Source organism: Lissotriton vulgaris, chromosome 6 (assembly GCF_964263255.1).
Source record: "Lissotriton vulgaris chromosome 6, aLisVul1.2, whole genome shotgun sequence".
NCBI classification, from domain to species: domain Eukaryota; kingdom Metazoa; phylum Chordata; class Amphibia; order Caudata; family Salamandridae; genus Lissotriton; species Lissotriton vulgaris.
This window is the reverse complement of record NC_141694.1, coordinates 371,987,765-372,008,816: the sequence shown is the minus strand read 5'-3', so window position 1 is coordinate 372,008,816 and position 21,052 is coordinate 371,987,765. Positions and strand designations below refer to the sequence as shown.

The 21,052-nt window shown below is 41.7% G+C and overlaps 1 protein-coding gene across 1 annotated transcript in view; it reads left to right on the top strand.

The window, feature by feature from the left end:
* The window catches only part of SNTG2 (syntrophin gamma 2), a 1,272,125-nt gene that overhangs the window by 773,778 nt on the left and 477,295 nt on the right, over positions 1-21,052 (top strand). The window lies entirely within an intron of this gene.

Here is a 21,052-nt window from a genome sequence, read left to right as displayed (position 1 = left end):
TTGACACCAGGCAAGATGATCCCATTACTTTATTGAGTTCATTTGGCTTATAAATGGCAGATTTGTATATACGAACAACAAGGTTTTTAGCATTATTCTTCATTAGGAACATTGTGAAATAATCTAAGTTTAATAGGGAGACTGTGAGGCGTGACTAGTCAAAAAGAAAAGGTAGAAAATTTAGAGGCCCTGCTTAAGAAAGCTTTTTCACTCAGGTGCACATTTGAAAATATATTTTCCGTAAGTAAGCTTCATAAGTAGCTACAAACATGCGTTACATGTGTCTGAAAAGCATCAAGGGTTTGGGCATTGAAGAACCAGTGCAAACCTTTTTCACATAGGGATGTGCCAAGCTGCATTTACTACCCAGACTTCCTTCTCACATGCATGTTGTGACCTAGCACAAACACATGCATCGAAATCTGTTGACACCTCTATGGAGATATGCATTAAAGATATAAATATGTTGTATATTGATAATGTGTGGATGATTGTTTGAATATGGGCGTGTGCTCCTTTTTATTCTACATATATGTCTGAATGTGTAAATATGATCATAAAGAAGGTACCTGTAAGAGTATAACAATATATTTTAGATGTTAAAAATAAAGAGAAAGAAATACTGCCGATGCATAACTATGCACAGCATACATGTCTATGTTTGACTACGTAACATAGTTGGAGTCAGTAGCCAACCACTTCCAGACAACGAAGAACCTACTGTGATCTTTGGAGTTCACTGTCAATGCGCCAAGCCAAACCTAACTCCTCTTCAGGTGCTCCCCTTCATTAGAGCCTTTCTGGACATGATTCCGACTGAATAAAGAGGTATAAGCAAGACACTGTGTGGGCTTCTTAAGCTTAAGAGCAAACTGGTTTGGATGTTACGTGGCCTGCTCCTGTCACGAGGAAGCCCCCCCCGCTGAAACCGCGGGTCTGGTTGCTCGAAGAGGACAGCAACCGCGAAAGAACAGTGCTGCCTATCCAGAAGGCAAAATAAAGACAATGAAAAACAGCATTTCAAGGATGCTGCAAGCCCAAAGGTGAACATTCAAGGTACAGAAATCGCTGCTGCCAACTCGGCGAAACTGATGTAACTACTAAGACCACAATGCAAAGCGAAGACACACCCCAATGGGCGGGTTCATTACTACTCAAGAGCATCAGGCTTCCTTCCGGCCAGCATGACTCGGGTCTCTCTTCACCCGGGTCCCCTCCTGGGACCTGGGACTCGAATGTTGAGCCTTCCGAGCTCCAGACCTTCACTGCAGCACGTCTCAGTGTGGGGTGGCTCCCGCATAGGTCTTTGAACGCAGCGCTTCATGCCAGCCCTTCCGCTTCTGTCCATGAGGCCCCGCCCACAGTCAGGCAGGCCGCGGATCGCAGGTGCTTCTCCGTTTGGGCTGCAATGAGTGGTAGGCTCCCTCTCAAAATTAAAAATATTTGGATTAAAGTAAAGCAGTGTGGACACCCATACTTTTGAATATAAAAATAAGCAGAGTGGGCTCCCGCAATTGCAGGAACACGTGGGATGGGCACCCGCAATCAAGGCATTATGGGGGAATCCCTATCCTGGGGATTTCTTTGAAGACAATCGCAGCCCAGTGCTGCCAGGGCAATGCACAGAGGCCCCTCCTTGAAATAAAGGGGCAACTTCAGACACAGCGCTCCGGGAAAATGACAGCCAAAGTGCTCCCAGGCTCCTGAAGTCACAGTCTAGGCGTTTTAGTCCCAAAGTCCAGGGAAAAGTCCTTTAGGAGGAAGGGGCCAAGGGCTGGGCCCAGGCAGGCGGGTACACAGGGCCCTCCAGCATGGAGGCAGTCCATAGTGGCGGTTCCTCCTGGAGCCCAGCAGCAGGCCCCCCTCAAGTTAGAACAGCACACGAGAGAACCTTTTCATGGGTTCACTGCTCCTGCATTTATACACCCTTTTCCCTTTGTCTGTAAGCACAGGGTTTAGGGATACCAGTTAGAACTGGTATAGGGGAGCTTTGGAGAACTTTGTCAGGTGGGGGATCAGGGATTAGACGTGCCACAGGGGGCGGAACCACCATTGTAGAGGGAAGGCACAACCCTATTAAGGTTCCAGGTGCAACTCCTCCCTCCCATCTCCATGCAAATCTCCCTATTCACCACTAGGCAGACTCATCCTTGCTCCCGAAGCCACCCACACCATCCAACACCTGTCAATCACAAGCCAGACATGCCCTCCACATCAGGCAGGCAGACACACAGCACACAGAAATGCCAACTTCTAAAAGTGGCACTACTCCACCAGTCACAATAAATCTGCACACACCATTACACAGCATTTACTCTCACGAGTTCGCACATACTAAACACAACCCTGCACTCCTCTCACACCAGGAATTACCAGAGACACACATATCCCCCATGCATTCCTATGGGAGGGCAGGCCAAACTCACTACACGCACTCAGAGCGTGCACGCACTTTACACTGGGCCACAGTGCTAAAGTGCGCAGACGCCAAAAACTACTAATATCAGGTCACAGAAAAGGCAAAAAGTTTTAGGGGAGAACCTGCCGAAAGGGCCAAGTCCAACAGCCACCATTACTGTAAAACACTGGAGGTGTTCTGGAAATGAAGTAAAAAAAGCAATATATAAGCGGGCAGCAGAAAGGCATGCTGTCCCCTAGATTTCGAGAGGAGGGGTGCAATGGATAACTATTGTGAAGAAAATGAATATATATTATTTGTACCTAATTTTTATGATTTTGTAGTATTCTCATGGGATCATGAATAGTAAAGAGGAGTTGATGAGTTCTTAATACACTATTAGTAGGAATGCTTATTGTTGTACTTGTTTTTGAGAGGAAGTGTGTAAGAGATAAGTACTGTGATTAGAATGTTAATTCTTTAAAAATAAATATGTTATGATCTCGCAAGTCTCCCACGGGATCGTGAAAAAGTAGGAAGGAGTTGGTCATGTTTAAATACACTCTGGCATGCACACTTGCTACTGTAGGAAGGAGATGGTGTTCATCAGAGTTCGCTATTTATGCCCATCAGCTTGCTAAGAGTTGTGAGTAGAGTTGAGACTCTTCCCACATACTTCTATGCACACCCATCTTCAAAGAGAGAGGTGCTAGTGGGGAAGACAGTCCTTGGATGCAGCATACTATGCACACCCATTATCCCAGTGAGAGGTCTCAGTGGAAAGGTCAGTCTCTCTCCACACACCCTAGCATGCACACCCATCATCTGAGAGAGAGGTATTAAATGGCAGTTATGGGCAAAAAATACAAACTCAACCAAGGGTCCTGCAAAGCATTATGTGACAATATTCTAGTATCCAATATTAAAACATTCCTCAAGGGTCAGGCTCTCTGGCTCAGCTGAGAGCTAATACAATAATATTCACTAAACTCTAAAATCTCTGCACATAATGTTTAACGGAGTTTTTGGTTAGTATTGTATTTTTGCCATTAACTTTGCTTGGGGTGGTCCTAGGAGGATGGGACCATCACAATCATTGAGCATGATATGCTCTTTGTTTTCAAGGCACCTGCTTGGTCCTCCCCCTGGGTTAGGGGAACCCCAAAATCATCACCTCTCTCATTGACTGATATTTTTTAAAGCTCACTTTTGTGAATTGGTTACATGCTTTGTAGCATGTAAAGGTAAAAAATGTTATCAGTGGAATATGGATTCAGTAGCCTATTCCAGGGTTTTTGTATGACTCTGTTGTCGTGTTTTAATAAAAGTTTTACACAGAATGCCTTTAGTTAAACAATAATTAATTCTATCTTTACATGCTAAAATGCATATAGCTATCTAACAAAAGCAAAAATGAAAATTAGCAAGCAGTGTGAGACGTGATGAATTTGGGGTCCTTCCCAACCTAGGGAGAGTACCAACTAGATGCATTGAACACAAAGAGCACATCATGCTGAAATGATTTGTTGGTGCTCCCATCCTCCTAGGACTACCCTAAGCACAGGTATTGGCAAAAAGACAATCACAACCAAAGGCCCTGTAGAGCATTATGGGACAATATTCTAGTGAATATTGAAACATCACAAGATTCTTGACAATATCACAATAATGTCATATTCTCTAGCCCAGTGGATGAAGCTGTGCCCCAAAATCTATTGTTGAACCATGGTGAAGTATGGAGATGACTTGCCAAATGATTGCACAACAGCTTCAGGAGGAGCATGGAGTTACAAGAGAAGAGACAAAATGGGAAGAAGGCAAAAATATAAATGTAATTGGTAGATTCTTGGCAGTTAGGAAAGTGAGTTAGTTTGTGACCAACTTCAGTTTGTATGGTGCAGAGTCACTTGCTAAATAGGAGGTGCTTTTCTTTTGGGTAATTGTCAAAATGTACTACGATCCCAGCGGAGTCTCGCAAGAGTAATTAAGGAGCTCCTGTGGTTGAAGATTGCGGTCAGGGTCTCATACGATCCTGCGCAACTCTCACAAGAGACGCATGATAACTTAATGACTGACCCTTCCTCCCAAGCTTGATTGTACAGGGAGAGAAAATAGTGTGTCTTATCCTTGTATAAGTTCTATTAGCTGATTGATAGGAACTGTATACAATGGATTACATTGAAATTTAGAACTCTAAGATCTTGTGAGTTTCCCCCAAGCATCTCACAAGGCTCTTGTGAGAGTAATAACACCTCAAAAATAGATGGCTGGTAACATGTCTCAATATGATATTTCCAAGATGTGAGGACATACTCTATCTATACTGAAATATTGCCAACAAAGGTTAAAGTAACTTTATAGTTAGGTGAATTTCCCAGGGACATCATCAATGTTTTAAACAAAAAAAAAGACAGAAATTCAGCAGTTAGTTAGTAGCACAAACTTTAACCTTTGCCATCACCATATACTCCTTATGACTTCAAATATGACATAACTCATGATATGTTGTATGACATCATGGATTACATCAATAATCTCATCGCTGATGACATCATGCAATGATTGTGCTAGTTTGTTTTATAATGCGCAGTTTACTTTACGCTCTTGCGAGTGTCCCGCAAGCATCTTGCGAGATTAATGACACCTTAAAAATAGATTGCTGGTAGCATGTCTCAATATGAGAGTTACAAGAAGTGAGGACATACACAATTTCTACTGAGGTATTGATATATTAACCTGTTTACTTGATGATTTTTTAGAAACATTTGCCAAACTGTGAATCATATCCTGTTGTGCCTCAGTTAAAAAAGTATTCCATTTTTAAAACCTTAATATTCACTGGGATAAATAAAAGTTAAAGTAACTTTATAGTTAGGTGAATTTGTCAGGGACATCATCAATGTTTTAAACTAAAATAACACAGAAATCAGCAGTTAGAGTAAGTAGCACAAACTATATCCTGCGCCCCCGCGATGCACAGCATATGACCTCTAATATGACATCACTCATAAAACGTTTTATGACTTCATTGGTGGCATCACTACTGACATCTCAAATTACATCATTGATGACGTCACTGATGACTTCAATGATGACATAATTGATGATATATATCACTGATGACATTATCCAATAAGTGGTCTAGTTTTTATGGTCCAAATTTCACATTACATTTTATAATTTACATTTTAAAGTTTTTAGTTTACTTTATTTCCATTATCCTTTGTGGTTTCAAATGATGGGTCTTTTGGCCAAATTATCCTGTTAAAGGGATGAGATTACTGAACATAAATAGCACTTTATAGACGTCCTGTTATTTATTGTCACTCAGTATGCATAAAAAGGGGGGCGGGTTTGTATGAGGGAGGAAGTCAAGTACCTGGTAGGTTCCTTGGTGGGCAAACGCTCAGTGCATTTCATAATCTAAGAATAATAAAGAGAAATGTTCCGGTTTGAAAACCGATGTGAACACTCCGTGTGGAAACAAATGTGTCTAGTAAAGATACACGTATGCCAAAGCTTACGGCTGCTCGCTCGAAAATGCTGAAACACGTCTCCATCCGACAGAGGGGAACCGAAGCGCGGGTGAAACTGCTGTTTAAAGGGAGAAGAACGCCTGAGTCCCGCACAAGCATGACGTGTTTGGACAGTACCTCGATGCTTGTCAAAGCATGACAGGTATTTGAATCTCATGGAAAACAGACTGTAGGGGGAGCCGGGTGCTACAGCCTTGCCCCTGCAATTGGAACATAACTATTCTTGTGAAGGAATGTCTATAAATAAATATATATTGCAGTTGCTACATGTCGGTGAGCAAGGAAATGTGGCGAAAACGTAAAATTATACATTTTGTGATAATAGTAGTGGCTCTATCTTTCTTCCTCCGTTCCTTTTTTAGCATCTACCTAGAGTACATTGAAACCGCATACTGCAGTTACACTGTTAATTCCCTTTTTGTATTACGGTATCCACTTTTTAGATGTCATGGACAAATATGTACTACTATTATCACGAAATTATTACCACATTCCCTTGCTCACCGATATGTAGCAAAATGAGCATTATGGATTCTTTATATCCATACACGATTATACATAATTTCTTGCACCACTTTAGGTTCTTTCTATGGCCCTTGAAAATATGCATTATGGTATTTTCCCTTTATTGAGCATATTTATCATTTATGTATACATGAAAATATTATAATAATTCGGACTTTATACAGTGCACAACGTACGTTCTTTTTTCGCATAAATAGTATTTGATCTCATTCCGCGGAGCCCTATTGCCCGCTTTCCCAGTCTTTTTTCCTTTTCCATTGACGAAACACGTCGTCAGCGATCACGTGTTCCTGTAACTATGGTGATACAATAATCAGGAAGAAGCCGGTCTCCATTGCTGGCCGCGCTTCGTAACGAGACAGATTAACTCCTACTTCTCCTGGTATATACACGTTCAAAGACTCTGGCCACCTGTAGTTGCCTCGATCACTCTCCCTTTCTAAATTATGATCCTGGTCTCTATTTTTACAGACGTTGTACCCAGTGACAACGGTTTACGTAGCAGCGGTATCATTGCGATGTTTCCGACCTGCGGGCGGATTTTGAACCAACACAGTAAGCCTCCTCTATTTTCTCCACTGTAATCTTTTGTTAGGTTACTAGTTTTAAACACGGATCATGCACAGGAGTAATGTCTTGTTGCCTTGCTTTTTTACAAATCTGATGGCCGATTTACTATCACCAACTTTTGTGAGGCTTTTTAAATTACTCTCTCCTTCCCTTTGACCTAGTCATTCCAGTTGGGTCGTTATTCATACCCCCTCCTCTTCTTCACAGGAATTGAAGTTTTCTCCAGAAAGAGCGTTCCTCTCTTCCATCCTTACCTGAGACGAACAACTGTTTGGTTTGTCTTGTCTATAACTCATGTGCTCACTAGTTTAATTTTTTTGATTCATGCAATATATTAAATTATACATTTATTACTTACCAAATAGGTCTTCTGCCCCTTCCTCGTCCTGATGAAGACCCCATTGCAAGGAATTAATTAGCGCCTGCCCGTTTCAGGGGGTCGAAACGTCGACAGCTTTGTGTGTTTTCTCAGCTCTACCCCATAAATATGACATTGAGTGTATTATGTGGAGCATGTTTTCTACTTAATGAATTTCTACATTGATGGTCCTTATGTCTATGTTTGACTGAAAATACATAGTACAGTGAGGCAGCTTGGCCGTTTTTTATGTCACTATCCTATACCTGCACTACCCCTCACTACACTACTCCCTTCCTCCTAAGGGGCACTTTTTGAATATCTTTGGAATATATTTTTATTCAACCTGTTTGGTAAACAATACATGCCTACATTGTGAGTAAATAACAATGTACGCCAATTGATTGTTCTCTCACAAATTTTTTTTTTACTATTACTATCTATTCTAAGTATTTTCTTCTTCGAATTGCTGGGACCCCTCTTCTCAGTATCTCAATTTAAACAGCAGGTTCACCAGATTTCCGGTTCCCCTCGGTTGGATGGAGACGTATTTCAGCATTTTTGAGCGAGCAGCGTCAAGCTTTGGCATACGCATATCTTTTCTAGACACATTTGTTTACACACGGAGTGTTGAGATCGGTTTTCAAACCAAAACATTTCTAATTCGGGCCCATTTTCCCATATGTAAATAAAGTCCAAGGAGGTAGTGGTCCCTGGGGCTCATAAGAGCTGCATCAAGTGGGCCTCTTACACTCCCCTTCTTTCCTTTTTTATGCTCCCAGGATCTAGCTCTCCCAGGGGCTATGCTATACAGTAAGCAAGCACGAGAGCTGGCGCTTACTTTCTTTTATTTTTGCATTGGATTTGCGAATCCATTTCAATTTTGCAGCAAAACTTTAAAAACAATTTTTTTTTCCCTGACAGGGTCCCTAAGGTACACCAGGGCTAAAGGGGCAGTGTATTTCTACCCTGCCATTTTGTTTTAATGTTTTTTGTGATTCAGCTAAAGCCAAGTCCCAAGATGGCTGCCAAAACTTTCTGGTTTAATTGATGGCAACCAGTCAGATTTCAGTATGGGGACTGTTGTGTTCTGGGAGGACCCACATCCCGATATAAACAAATCTGACATCTGGCTAATATCTCTAAAACTACTGAGTGGATTTAAATTAAATACCAAAAAGCACTCTTTCAAGACCAAGAACTAGCTTTCTGCAAAATTTAATGTAATTCCGTCCAGCAGTTCGGCCTATAGTGGTGTCTAAAATCCCAATGCAAATTAACATAGAAAACACACTTTTTTTGACCGTTCCTTTTTCTTGGCCCCCCCTTGACCAATTGCCCCTAAATTTCCTTCCACAACAAGACCTTACAGTTGAAACCAGATCTTAACTATAACTTCCCACAATATTTATTTTTACATTCAAAATTGCAATGTTGTTGCTAACGTTTGTTATGAAAGGTGTCCCATAGCTGGACACAAAGACCCCTACTTTCAGTCCTTGATTTGTCCATGAATTCTCCTGCAAGTTTTAACTCTACAAATACCAGTCCTGAAAACTTCTGTGTAACTGCAGTGCTTCACAATCAGGTGTACGTTTTCTAGTTGTGTTTATGCTAATTGCATTGATTAAGATTCTGCAAGCTCTAATCCTGGATGGGAGAGCGCTTTAGACTCAAATAAGGTGAAAAAGGATCCACAGCACAGCCAATTAAGCGGTGTATCATCGAGGTGGCTATTTAAATAAACCAACTTTCGTTTATGAATGAAAATGAATGAAATCATGAGTCCAGATGCTGCCCAAATGGGGAAAGTTTTCTGGTGTGTGGGGATCAAATAGTTTCACACAAACCGGTGGTATGAAAATAGATTTTCTTTAGTGGAAGCTGGTTCATCTCAAGTAGCCGGATGTCAAAAAGAATAGATGAGAAATAAGCAAAGAATGCGCAGAGGCAGTCTTGTGTACAGGCCTGTCAGAGAAATGTGCGCCACAACACAAGGCAAGTTGTGGAAAACTCTCCTCATTCCATGGGGAAACAGGTGAGCATTTCTGTTAAATGGAAAGTGTTCATGTAGTCCTATCAGAATAAAATTTGGTATGATTAAAAAAAGATCTGCATTCTTGTTTGTAGGCACTCTAGGAGAGTGAAGGGAAGATGCATAAAGTCAGAAGAACATGGATGTTGCATGGGAAAATCCAGAACAACACCCATGGAAAGTCACTTTGATGCACAGTAATGTGTGAAAGTGGCCTATTTTTACAAGGGCATGTAAAGTCAAGCTGGGTGACTTTGTGTGACCTTGTAAATGTGGGTAGGCACACTGTGCCACTGGTAGTTCAAAAGAAGTGACACACCAGTGATGCCATAGCCTACCTTCCACTATTCAGACATCTTTCCAATATCTTGGCCCACTAGGAACATTCATAGGTACCCAGAAACAAGGAAAACAGTAGAAAGATAGCCCAGAAATAGCTATTATCTTATTTATAGCCACTGTCATAAATGGCTTAGTCACATTAGCTGAGTCTGTCTTAAGATTGGACTTTCTACTGATCTTACCGAGGAATATTACATAACATCTAACTAAAATGGAATTGATATGCATATTTTCTGAAACTATTTTTTTCCTTTCATGACATACCATTGCAAACATTTGAGAATTTAAAAAAGAAACATTTTGTGTGCTTTACGTTTAATACGCACCTCAATTTATTTGCTGAGTTACAGCGCTGACTGATTCCCCTTCATGCTTCTAGCAAATATTACACAAAGCTGTAGGGTTAAACACCTTAGCATTCTGAAATGGAGTCTTCATTTCTTTACCTATACACTGGGCTTGTTGTTCCTTCTTATGTTCTCAGCATAGAAATTCTACTGGCAGCCGATAAAAGGCAAGGAGTCCAATAACTTCAAATCTATTGGACCCTCTCTTCAGCCTTTGGGACTTTGTTGACACTCTGAATTAAGTCCTGCTAATTATTTGGTTCTCCTACCTGAGCCGCCTTCCATACTTGATTCACTGACAAAATAGCAACTCCCAAAATATCCCTGTACCAAAATATTGTGATCAAAATATCAATGTCAAAAATATCGTCATTATATACTTAGAATGGTAAGTACAAAGATATGGGGGAAAAATATCTTCCCGAATGCCCCCCTCCCCCATCCATTCGCCATTGTAATGCTGCGGGCGTCCCTCCAAGGACTGATGGGTTTGGGACCGCCACTGACGGCCTGACGATGGCATCCCCACCGCCATCGTGATGAGCACAATATGTGTGACTAATTCTCTCCTGTTAGGAGAGCACTTTACTAGATAGATCTTTCATCTCTCGTAAACACAGCAGACACTCACAGTGTGGACTGAAAGACAGTAGACAATCAGAAATCAAATAGCTGATTCAAAATGAGGTTACTTGCAGTGGAGAGCTTTGCATTATGGGGGAAGTAGCCTGAGACTGAACAAAAAAAGAGTTACCAGTTCTCCTTTAAGCAAAGAGCTTGTGCACAGTGAGGCACACACCCTGTGTGCTTATTAAGGTTGGAGTGGGGAACACAGAATGCCACATTGTACACAGTAGCAAAGGCTTTCATGGAATAGCAGACCTACTAACTATTGGAATTCACAGTACGCTATCATTACGATCTGCATTTCTTCAAGACACAGGCACTTCAAAGACGCTAATAGTCTAAAAGAGTATACAAAAGGCTAAAGGGTTGTTTACAAAGTGGATGATCGTTAAGGTCAGGATGCTATCTATGAGAACTTTGTCTGCTCTTACTGATTGTAGGACGGTAGGATCCTTCTGCATGTGTACCCCCATGTTTTACCAGGTGTTAAGCAGGTTTTTGATTGGTCTGACTGGAAACCTGCTAATCAGGACACCAGCCTATCTGCTTTTCTCCTCAACTGTGCTATGTACTTAGGTACTCCCCAGATTGGATCCTGGGGTATCTTGGTCGGTCCCTAGTATATGGTACCCATGTACCCAGGGCATAGGTACCCCAAAGGTCTCTCATGGGCTGCAGCATGTATTATGCCACCCATGAGAGACCATTAAAAATGGAAAAACAGGCCTGCCATTGCAGCCTGTGTAAGTTGTGGCATGCACCACTAACTAAATATATAGGTTACTATATCTAAGGGTCACTGCACTTGAAATCTATGTCACCCCTATAGCAGAACACCGCTGGAGCCTAAGGAGTCCATTCTTCCGGGATGTCAGTGAAGCAGACATATACTATATAGAGGGCATCGCGTGACAGCACAATGACCATCTTCAAAATGGCTGCAACAAATCCTATCATGTTTGATGTCAAACATGTTGGAATCATACCCCCACACCATAAATGGTGCAGCACAAAATGGTTGCTGCTGACCAGAGACACATTTCTACCCTCCTGCTGCTGAGCCAAGCTCAAGCAGAGGAAGGCGGAACAATAGGCATCCTGTGAGCTCCTCCCAGACAGAATTTAGTATATTAGGGCAGGATGGATGCGCTTTCCAGAGCCATAAAGTCTGCTTAAGGAGCTCATTTGGTGGCCCTGTGCATAGTTCTGGTCAAACCAGTCCTGGGAGCTGTTGGCTCCAGCTCTGATGCAAAACTGGACAAAGGGCAAGGGAGTAAACTACCCCCAGTCCAGACCCTCCCGTGGGAGGATCCCCTGAATCTTCGCAACCCTTTCGCTAGGGTATTTAAGGGCTTACCTGAATGTAGGTCCCTAGATTCAGCAAGGATAAGATTCAGAACTGAAGCCACTGCACTGGGCACTCTAGACTTCACTTGACTTCTTTTGGGCCTGACTTTGTCTCCCTTTCAGTTGGCTGTCTTGTCTGTGCCTGTGCACCATACTGGATCTCTGCAGGGCCTGTGGAGCATCCAAGACACTTAAAGATAATCTCCCTTGAAGTGAAGGAGATTCTTTCCTGCATACGCAAGCATATCAACACTGCTGACCCGTCTGCTGATCCCGACCTCTTGCAGACTCCAAAGGGCTCAACAACGCAGGTGGTGATTATCTACATCTCCTGAGGCCAGACCTGCCCTCTCACCAAGTCTGAGGTCAGAATCCCTCTTGGGGCTGCATTTACCAAACCCCTGTACACTGTGTACTTTTTCAAGTACATATGCTTGATAGCAACTCTGCAACAAGTTCATTGGGCTCCAAGTAGCTCCAACCTCCAGCAACTACTTCTACTAAGATCTTCAGCCACATCACCTCGTGGGCACCATGGCCTGCTCCTTTTGGTGAGCTGCTTGACTCCTGTGCCTCCAGCATGGGAGTCCAATTGAAGGTCATCTTTGTTTTCCTTGGGCTCTCCTGAGTGCTCTGGGTCTACCCTGACTTCCTTGGTTGTGGTGAGTCTCCTGGACCTTGCTGGTTCGAACCGCACAACTTCTTGACTGCCTGCATGGGTTGCATTTGCTAAGGCTTGTTACTGCTCCCACCTGACCCGACCCCTCAGCACTCGACACCCTTCATGGGACAGCTCGCATAAGAGCCCTGGTTGTTCTCAGCTTTGCCTGGTCCTCGCAGCTGCAGAGTCAAGGTCACCGTCTTCTATCCCGAAGCACCCGACATCAGAGGGCATTCGTCTTCCAAGTGTCCTAGTCACTCCTGAGTGACACAGAATCTGTCACCTCTGCTTTCAGGTACTCCTCTCTAAATATCCACATTTGGATTCCATCTGACTCTTTCTCTTCTTCCACAGCGGCCCTTTCCTGAAGTACCCCATTGGGTTCAACAGCGGTTTCCTGCGCCATTTCACACCTATGCACCCGGGTACCCCGGGGTAGGTAACTTGCGTACCCTGATATCCAGAGTTGGGGTGGCTCTCCAACCTTCTGTCTTCCACAGGGTTTCTTCTGGAGCCACTTGGAAGGGCTCCTAATCATTAAAATTCCAACCGAACTTGCACATAGACTTGCACACAGCACGCAGTTGGTTTCTCACACTGCACACGGTGTCCGTGGCGTCCCTATCTACTTACCTTGGTTGGTTCCTTGGGGTCCCAGCAATTCTACATCCTCTCTACATTGTCCTGACTCAAGTTGTGATTCTTATACTACTTTTTAAGTATATGGTTTGGCCCACCCCAGGGGCCCACTATGTGCTAGTGCTATTTACTGTGATGTCTTTACTATAGTATTGTGTGCTTTGTGTCTATCTCCATACAAGATGTACTAGAGAGTGTTGTATAATAAATATATATTTTTATACATACTTTGTGTGGTTCATTTTCATTTAATCTACACTCTAAGATTGCATGCTGGTAAAACAAGCTGCTTACACTCCTTCAAGACTAAGCCAGAAGGTTGCCCTCCACAGCTGCCATTTGGATAGCTTTCTAAGGTTATCTGGGACCTCTTAACTCACTATAAGGTTTGTCTAGACTGGTGCAAGGTGTCCACTTACATGAGTGACCTTCATATAGCAGGCTAGCCTCTTACACTGATGCTTACATCCTCGAAATGCAGAGTGAAAGCTGTCAGAAATTCATGGCTTTACTTTGTGAATGCTTACCTAATCCCCTCGGAAGTTTGTAAATATTTCATGCCTTGCAATCACACGTACGAATGAAAATCTTCTGTGCCTTGCCATATCACCATATCCAGGACTTGATTCAAGCCTTCTGTATCCCAGTGCCCATCATGTGGTCAGGCTAAATCACCTGGCAACCTTTTCTGGAGTTGCCCTGTCCAAATGCCTTAACATTTTATTTTAAAAAAGTAGGCAAAACTCCTCCTTTGAATCCCGCGTTGCCCTGTGTGGTGTCCTCTGCATGAAAGAAAGCTCAGGAACCAGGAAAGTAAGCCAGGAGGTATTTATTAAACCTCATCCACAGGAGACAGCATAGTAACTGACCAAGAGGGAACACAACCAAGGCAAGGTTCCAGAACCACTACAGTAAAGGTTCTTGGTACATTAAAGATATAGTAACAATAAATAAGCACCTTCACATATCTCCCCCAACAGAAAAAGAAGAACATTAAGTAAAACAGATAAAACAAAATTCAAACGATAATGAAAATGGAAAGGTCATAACGCATAGTCTCTCAAATAGGAGGGTGGTCTACGTATTCTTTGACATCTAGAGGAAAGCATGGGTAAGTTAGGATCATTGGCAGAATTGGAAAACATATGAGATAAACCTTGTCTATCATAAGAGGAATCAGGTATAGGTATTCTTGACCTAACAACAACAACTCTGCTTTTATTCCAAATTCTACCATCCTCTGTTTTAATGGCATTCCTGAATATTTTCACAACAGCTTTTACATCAGAGAATTTGGACCAATTTCTACAACCAACAGGAGCTTTGATGCGAACTAGGTCACCAACAAGAACTTTTTGAGCATTTACACACTTTCTCTTATCAAAATAAATCTTTCTCTCATCTTGCTTCCTCTCCTCCCTCCTTCGCCATTCACCTATTCCATTATCAACCAGGCCTTTATTAAGATCCATCCAACCAGGACACAGATAGGTGTTGGGAGCCCTTCCTTTAAACAAAACAAAGGGGGATCTACCAGTAGTTGTGTGGGGAGCATAGCGATAAGCATTTATTCTGTCTTGCAGGACAGATTTCCAATTTAATCCAGATGATCTTGCTAACTGTATATCCTCCTTCAGGGTTTTATTAACCCTCTCAACAGAACCGTTGGTTTCTGGGTGATATAAAGAACATTTTTTATGTAAAATACCTGATTTTCCCATAAACTCTTCAAAAAACCTTGAACAGAATTGTGGTCCATTATCTGACAGGAGACTATTAGGGAAACTTTCTTTTTTAAAGATGGTATCTAGAAACTTTATTACTTCTTCAGATGTGATCTCCCTTACAGCGCTCACCTCAATCCATCTGGAATAGAGATCCATAAGGACTAAAAGATAAGGTGTATCACTTACACCTGACAACGGACCAACTATATCTATGGCTAGTTCATCCCAAGGATGTCTTGGAAGGGATCGCTTAACCATTGGCATCTGTCTAGTTTTAAGTATTTTATCACTTGCAGAACATTCTGGACAATCCCTCACTAATCTTTCTATCTCCAAATCCATCCCTGGCCACCAAAATTGCATGCGTAAAATTTCTTTGGTTTTTACAATACCAAGATGTCCAGAATGAGCATGAGATAAAAGTTTTTTTCTAATACCCAGTGGAGGAACCATTTTTGTTCCCCTAGTTAAAAAACCAGAGTGAATAGAAAGCTCATTAGAAACCAAGGTCCACGGTTTCTCTAAGCGAGAGTTATTGCTCAAGGACAGCATAACTCTTTTTATTTCTTCATCTTTTCCAAGTTCATCTCTCCACTCCTTTCCTCAATCGCTCCCTCTGTAATCTCACATCCTCGTCGCCATAAAAATGTGGTGTCCTCTGCATGAAAGAAAGCTCAGGAACCAGGAAAGTAAGCCAGGAGGTATTTATTAAACCTCATCCATAGGAGACAGCATAGTAACTGACCAAGAGGGAACACAACCAAGGCAAGGTTCCAGAACCACTACAGTAAAGGTTCTTGGTACATTAAAGATATAGTAACAATAAATAAGCACCTTCACACCCTGCTTTTCCTTGTGACTGACAAGGTTTCTCAATTAGTTCATTATTAGTCAGTCAGTCAGTCAAAACCACTTTATTCGATTAATTAAAATCATAAAAGTATACTAAAACAATGTTAGGTACATGATTAAAAACAGGATAAAAAGTCAAATTAATACAGTTAAATTCATGAAAAAAGTTTAAAAGACCAATTTTCTCTGCTTTTTTCCTCCTATTAAGAGGACATCTATTGCACGAATCCCATTCCTCACTGAAACTCACCAACAATAATTCATATACAAACTACAGTTTTAAAAAGGATGTTTTTACAGTATTACAAGTCCAATCTTTTTTTCCTGATTCTTACGGCAGCTGTTAAAAAACCTAGCAATACAATACATAACGAAAGGGGTTTCCAACATTAATAAAAATAACAATGCAGGTTTAAATTGAGTAAAGCTCATCTCTTTCAGCAAAGGTTTGACATAGCGCTTCCGGGGTTCACTATACCACGGGCAAAAGAATAGAAAATGCGCAGTGTCCTGGACAGACTTATCATCACACTTACATGGGGTAGAATCCTCTAGCTTGCACCAATTTTTCATGTCCCATAAGACCGTATGGATTTGGTTGAAGCAGAATTTTGACAGTAGCCATCTATGGAAAAAATGTGTTACCACTGACAAATAAGGCGCCATTTCAGGAGTAGTAGTTATCATTATATGGAGAGTTTACACAATTCCTCCGCCTCTCGTTCCGCATCACAGAGCTTGATGAAATTGGTTTTCACCCATACTAGATCTTCTTTGCATAGGGATTCTGGACTTCCAAAGATCTCAGGGCGTCCTAGCTTTTTAGCCACATTCTCTACATAATACAACCACTGAATATCCCTCACATGATCCAATTTCATACAGTCTTTGATGATTTTATGGTTCAGACTAAGGTTCTGATTTAGCCAAAGTTTTATCCATAGCACAATGGGTGCTAATTTTAGCATATCAGAAATAAATCCCACCCCTAATTCAAGGTGTACGGGATAAGATGCTGTTTGCTGGGGCAAACCAAGCAATGATCTTAGGAATTTGTTTTCTTCCACTTGGATGCGGTCTGTTTTTGAATATCCCCAAATAGCTGCCCCATAACGTGCTATTGCAACTGATTTGGCTTTATAGATGGCCAGAATTGCCTCTATAGGTTTCCCCCCTAGTCTTTTTGCGAACCCCAAGACTGCAGATGCAGAGCTTCTAACTGTATTTGCCTTGGAGGTTATCTGCGGTACCCATGTTCCCCTTTGGTCAAACACTACCCCTAAATAAGTGAAAACCTTTACTCCGGAGATAACTTCACTGCCACAAAAAAATGTTTTTTCTTTGCTTTTTGAACTACCCACTGACATTGTATGCGACTTGTCACTATTAATGACCAAATCCAGATTGGACATAAAAGATCCAAAAGAATCAAGGAGTTTTTGTAGGGCAATCGGGGTCCTGGCTATCAGGACCGCATCATCGGCATAGAGGAGCACCGGAATTGGCCTCCCCCCCATGCACGGGAGGTCCTGAGTTACTGCTGTTAGATTGGCCTCCAATGAATTCACGTACAGCGTGAACAGCATGGGGGCCAAAATACAGCCCTGGCGTACCCCTCATCGGGACCTAAAACTTGCTGTACACTTCCCATCGGTAGTCATCCTAATGGAGGCATTTAGATCTTTATGCAGCTCCGCCAGGAAGTGTACCAAAGAGATATCAAGGCCCATGTTCAGTAGCATAGTCCACAGCTTTGATCTATTAACTAGATCAAAAGCTGTGGATAAGTCCATAAAGCCTAGGAATATGGATCCCCTTTTAGCCCTCGTGTACTTTGCTATTATCAGGTGAAGGTTAAGACATTTGGTCTTCTGTGCTCCTCCCTGCTCTCAAGCCGTATTGTACGTCCGTCAAGATGTTATTCCTAGTAGCCCAGGAAGTTATTCTGGCTAATACGACTTTGCCTAGGATCTTAACAGAGGAGTCCAATAATGATATGGGCCTATAGCATCTTGGATCTCCCCTCTGGCCTTTTTTGAACACGGGGATTATGGTAGCTCTGGACCAAGATTTCGGGAATCCCACAACAGTTGAAGCATTAAAAACTTTAACTAAAATATCTGCCCAGAATAGTGAGTTAGCCTTGAACAAATCCAAGGGAACCCCGTCTGGACCCGGTGCCTTTTTGCCTGCGCTACTCTCAATTGCTTCAATGACTTCAATTATGTTGAAGTTTACTGGCCCTGGCGGGGATTCAGATGCAGGAAGCTCAAAGAGCTCCTGCTCTATATTACTTCCATGAATTTTTTCAAAATGGTTAAGCCAGTCAACCTCAGGGATATTAAGTTCCAGTTCCTCGTTCTGGTCACGAGCAAACAGTGGGGTATTTATTATTGACCAGAACTTCGAGCTATTTTTTAAGGTAGCCTTCTGTATCCCAGTGCCCATCATGTGGTCAGGCTAAATCACCTGGCAACCTTTTCTGGAGTTGCCCTGTCCAAATGCCTTAACATTTTATTTTAAAAAAGTAGGCAAAACTCCTCCTTTGAATCCCGCGTTGCCCTGCTTTTCCTTGTGACTGACAAGGTTTCTCAATTAGTTCATTATTAATAATTAAGACATTTGAACGAAAACCGCACAAGTTTATTGTCTATTGATTGTTAGAAAAGCAAGAACCTTCTGTGGTAGTACCGGTTGATCTGTTCCCAATGGACCAAAACAGATTTTCATGTGGTTGCATCTCCTGTAGAGAGGGGCTGTGGGGGGAAAATTTGGAGAGCAATTGGGTCTGAGCAATTATTAATTGCAGGGACGTTTGGTAGGGCTGTGCATCTTTTGTGGATGTTTTTCTTAATTGGTACTCTGGATTAACATGTCTAGGTCCTGAATTTAAAATGGGACCCCTATATAGCTGCCATTAAGTGAACGTGGAAGCCTCATGCAAGCTATTCACTCTAAGGGGCCGATTACAATGTTGTTCGGAAACTGTTCAGAACGAATCGGTTCCTGCGAGTACGATTGACCGATTACGATGTTTCCCAACATCGCTCGTTCGGACTCGCATTGACTTCAATGGGAGCCTCTGTTCGGAATGAGACCAAAGGCTCTCATTGAAAAAAGGGTTGGTTGAGGAAAACCTTGCACCCTGTGGTAGGCACCCCATGGTGCCTGCCACATTGCGCATGGTTAGGAAGAGGGGTCCCCTGTGTACCTTGACAGTCCCCAATCAGATGCCTCCAGGTGAAGGGGGCCCGCACTGCGAACCAAAAGACAGATTCTGACAGCCGTTTCGTGTTGAACAGACCAAATCGGAACGGTTAGTTTTAGTTAACAAAAAGAGAGAAGACCCCACATGTTCCAGGGAACAGGGTACTACAGACACTGAAAAGTCTCAAGATAATCCCTGGAAAACTGTTGCATTCACTCACACTCCCTATTCTAAGTAACTGGTCAGAAACTATTTTATACCGTTCACAGACTTTTATTAAAAACATACATATAGAAAAAATTCATTACACAGTACAATTCATAAATAAAATCAATTTGTGCACACAATAAAAAGCAACATTAAAAAGTATTCATAAACATATAAAGATGAGGCAGGGAGAGAAACAATTTTTTACAAATGCAGAAGTGTCAACATACTCAATAATAAGTGGGAACAATATATTAATCTAAGGCAAGAGATGTTTCCTATGAACCAAAACAGAAACTGAAACCCCTAATTTAAGCAAAATATCTGTATCTGTTAATGATCATAAGATTCAAAAAAGCCCTATTTACATATTCAAATATATCCTTTATTGCAATACGCCTGATGTTAGGAATTTTCTGGGCTTGAATTCTACAAGACAAGAAATGCGTCGACGCGTTTCGGTGTATTGCCCTTGGATATTGGCACACCTTCTTCAGGACAGTTCAAGATGGCTAGGGGTTTAAAATATGGTATCCTTCCTGTGTGTAGAAAAGGATTAATCAGTACATTGGTATTGTCTTATTTAAGAGCATTTATAACATCTAGGGTTCTATTCGTGCCATGTATACATCATTCTAACGAAACATTCTGGGTCTGTATCAGACCTCCATTACCTTCCATTTATTGTCTACCCTCCCGTGAAGCTAGACCTGCCTTTCAAGTTGCTTTCTAGCTTTTGTGTTACAACCTCCGTTATAACCTAGTTTATGACCAGTTTTTGCATAGATGAATTAAATCCCACCATTCACACCATTGTTACTAACCTTGGCTAGAAAGGCTCATATATCTGATATGAGGGTCGTATCCACGTAGAGTTGGATATTGTACTTGATCTTCTCTTTGAGGAGTAAAATCTGATGGTAAAATGCACATGGGATAGTGTTATCACTATGAGGATTCTATATGTTCCTTTGAATCAATCCCTCATAGTCTGAAAACATTTCTGGCTAAAGGGATACGGTCTTCCTATTACCTTAAGAAGTTTAGCTTTACCTTGCTTCTCGATGGAACGTTGTCTAGAATTTTTTAGAGTTTTTTGCGCTGTTTCGGGCCTTCTGGATCATAGGATTTGCATGTATTCCTTGTATTGCTTAAGCAATACAAGGAATACATGCAAATCCTCAGTTTCTGTTTTGGTTCATAGGAAACATCTCTTGCCTTAGATTAATATATTGTTCCCACTTATTATTGAGTATGTTGACACTTCTGCATTTGTAAAAAATTGTTTCTCTCCCTGCCTCATCTTTATATGTTTATGAATACTTTTTAATGTTGCTTTTTATTGTGTGCACAAATTGATTTTATTTATGAATTGTACTGTGTAATGAATTTTTTCTATATGTATGTTTTTAATAAAAGTCTGTGAACGGTATAAAATAGTTTCTGACCAGTTACTTAGAATAGGGAGTGTGAGTGAATGCAACAGTTTTCCAGGGATTATCTTGAGACTTTCCAAATCGGAACGGTTGTCTGAATCGGTCATCGTAATCGCCATTTCACAAACCGTGACTCAGAACCTTTTCTGAACAAATCGGATCCTGCAAGTCCAAATGACTGCTTACGATGCTTCCCAATATTGTTTGTTCGGACTCGCATTGACTTCAATAGGAGCT